The 3,598-nt window shown below is 42.4% G+C and overlaps 1 pseudogene; it reads right to left on the minus strand.

Annotated features, from left to right (window-relative positions):
• Positions 1 to 708: 708 nt before the first annotated feature.
• LOC140209608 (uncharacterized) lies at positions 709 to 3,598 on the minus strand (annotated as a pseudogene).

A 3,598-nucleotide genomic window follows, 5' to 3' on the forward strand; every position in this document is an offset into this window, starting at 1 on the left:
AGTGTGGTTGTTAACACTTTATGAAATAATCAGGAATATAAAACATTGTCCCTTCTGTGTTACAACATAAAAAAGAAGAAATTATGGATGTTGTGTAGATGTTATTAATATGCATTTTCAGAAGGCAATTAGTGAAGTCCTAATGATATAATATTAGCTGAAGCTGATGGGTCATTAAGAAAAGAATTGAGAAGTGATGGAACTCAAAAACTCTGTTCTGTAAATGGCAGTTGCTCCTGGGTGAATGTTTCATTTTAAATTGGAGAATAAGAGATACTTATAAATTGTTAAAGGGGTAAGGCATAAAGGCCAATATGTGGAATTAAACCACAGATCATGATGGTATATTATAAATGAATGATGAAACAGGTCTGAAGGGATTTCTTTTAATATATCTAGTTTCTGAGCCCCATTGGTAATTTTGAACCACTCATTGGGTTGAGCGACAATTTACTTCATCTTATAATTCATATCATAGTTACTCACATGCATATTCTGATACAATTTTCCTTTACCATTCTATCTAATTCACATGTGTCCATTAAAAGTCACAAGATTGGAAATCAGAGTTCACTCCAAAGTCTATAATTAGTTCAGCCATCACGCATACTGGGGCATAGGCTGCTGAAATCAGTTTGCCAGAGTCCTCTGTCCTGGGCCAGTCTTTCAAGTTGTTCCCAGTTGTCACCCATTTTCTTGGTATCAACTTCAAGTTTGCATCGCCAGGTGATCTTTGGCCGGACTCTCTTTCACCTTCTCTGGGAATTCCATGCTAGCACTTGCCAGTTGATGTTGGCACTTCGTGTGTCCTATCCATCTATTAATACAGGTCTGCACTTTCCTAACAATAGACTTTATTGTCCTCCAAGTCTCTGCCCCATACAGAAGAACTGACTTCACTTTGGAGCTTACTGCGCTATGACAGCTCCTTGGAGCACCAGATGATCTTGAGCTGGATGAAGGGTCTCCTAGCTTTGCTGATCTTGTCTTTACATCTGCACTAGTGCTGCCCTGTCTATCAATGACACTACCCAGCTAGGTGAAGCTTTCTACCTCCTCTAGTGGACTTACCCTAAAGGGTGACTGGGTTAATGCAGGTTAAGTTGATCTTGAGGACATTAGTTTTCCCTTTGTGGATGCTAAGGCTGACTTGCACTTATGTGGTTGCCAGGTCTGTTGTATTTTCCTGCATCTGCTTGTGGGTTTGTGGCAGGAGGGCTGTATCATCAGTGAAGTCCATGTCGTCCAGTTGTTTTCATGGGATCCATTGGATCCTATTCATTTTCTGTGCTGTATGTGTCTTCATGATCCAGTCTGTGACCTGAAGGAACAGAAAAGGAGACATCAAGCACCTTTGTCTGACTCCTGTCTTCACCTAAAAGCCACAGTTAAGCAATCTGCCATAGTTGACTCTGCAGGACATTCCCTCATAAGAACTTAATCAGTCTGACCATCTTACCTGGTACTCCCCAGGGCCACTCTGTCTATACTGTCAAAGAGTTTTTCACAATCGGTACAGTTGATGTGCAGAGATGGGTTCCACTCAATTGACTGCTCAACGAAAATGCATAGTGCAGCTATTACAAGTCAAGTCAAGTCACTTTTTGTTGTCATTTCGACCATAACTGCTGGTACAGAACACAGTAAAAATGAGACAACGTTTTTCAGGACCATGGTGCTACATGAACAATACAAAAACTACACTGAACTACATATAACTATACTAGAGTACAGTCCTATCCAGGACTGCAATAAAGTGCACAAAACAGTTCAGGCATTACAATAAATAATAAACAAGACAATATGCACAGAAGAGGGCAGTGGGTTGGTGACAGTCCAGGCTCTGGGTGTTGAGAAGTCTGATGGCTCGGGGGAAGAAACTGTTACGTAGTAGTCTGTTCATGAGAGCCCAAGTAGTTTGGTGCCTTTTGCCAAATGGCAAGAGGGAGAAGAGTTTGTATGAGGGGTGCGTGGGGTCCTTCATAATGCTGTTTTCTTTATGGATACAACATGTGGGTGTAATGGAGCATGTCTGTAATGGCAGGAAGGGAGACCCCGATGATCTTCTCAGCTGACCTCACTATCCGCTGCAGTCTTGCAATCCGAGATGGTGCAATTTCTGAACCAGGCAGTGATGCAGCTGCTCAGGATGCTCTCAATGCAACCTCTGTAGAATGTGGTGAGGATGGGGTGTGGGAGATGGACTTTTCTCAGCCTTCGCAGAAAGTAGAGATGCTGCTGGGCTTTCTTTGCTATGGAGCTGGTGTTGAGGGACCAGGTGAGATTCTCTGTCAGGTGAACACCAAGAAATTTGGTGCTCTTAACAATCTCTACAGAGGAGTCATCGATGTTCAGCAGAGAGTGGTCGTTCCGTGTCCTCTTGAAGTCAACAACCATCTCTTTTGTTTTGTTCACATTCAGAGACAGGTTATTGGCTCTGCACCAGTCCATTAGCCGCTGAACCTCCTCTCTGTATGCTGACTCATCATTCTTGCTGATGAGACCCACCACGGTCGTATCATCAGCGAACTTGATGATGTGGTTCGAGCTGTGTGTTCCAGCACAGTGGTGGGTCAGCAGAGTGAACAGCAGTGGACTGACCAGTCCACTGGTCAGCACATGGTCTCTTCTTGCATAAGCCTGTTTATTCACCTCTTAGCTTAGCACCTATAGCATTCTTCATCTTGTCTAGTATTATCCTGTAGAGGACTTCTCCTGGGACTGACAAGAATGTGATGGCTCTGTAGTTGGAGCAGTTGCTAAGGTCTCCCATCTTTGGAATTGTGACGAGATAGATCCCTTTGCCATCTGTTGGTACTTGTTCATCTTTCCAGATACAGTAGAGTGTAAAACACCTCTATGGTAGGCTCCAGGTCTGCCTTGAGAGCTTCTCCAGGAATGTTGACTGGGCCAATTGCTTTACCATTCTTTCACAGCTTTATTGCTTTCCTGATCACTCATCTGGTAGGCTTGTGACAGTTTATAGGCAGGTTAGTATTGGCTGGAGGGATATCAGGTGGGTTAAAAGGTGCAGGTTGTTGTTGCGTGAATGAAGTCACCAGAGTAAAGTATTGGTAGATATGAAGCAGCTTTTTTATTTGACAAAACAAGATACAGCAGGCATCATATTCAGGCCTTTTGGTCAAAAGTGCTGGCTGGTTCAACATGGGGCTTAATATTTCATGTGCTAAACATCAAAGGACAATTTCATATTTACAATATATCCACAATGCTTTCTTTTAAACTACAAACTAACTTCACACCTCCCAATTCACACCCACACCACAAATATCTAGCTGAATGTTAATCAGCACTGTCTGATCTGTGATTCAAGGCTTCTAGGACCCTATTGTTCAGAACTGCATTTTAAATTAAATCTACAATCTATATTCAGATCTGAAGATTAGTGGCTGAAATCATTTACTAAATGTAAATATGCTAAACCCAAAAATTGCTCTAACACAGGTCTATTCAGCATATTTTCAGGTTCATTCCACTTGTTCAGGTTCTGCTCTGTTCCCACTATGGCCTTTCCATCCCCTTCAGGATTACTGTATTTGCTGAACAGTTTCTTGGTGGTATCGTACAGCTTCCTCAT

This window comes from Mobula birostris, chromosome 14 (assembly GCF_030028105.1).
Source record: "Mobula birostris isolate sMobBir1 chromosome 14, sMobBir1.hap1, whole genome shotgun sequence".
In the NCBI taxonomy this organism is placed as follows: Eukaryota; Metazoa; Chordata; class Chondrichthyes; order Myliobatiformes; family Myliobatidae; genus Mobula; species Mobula birostris.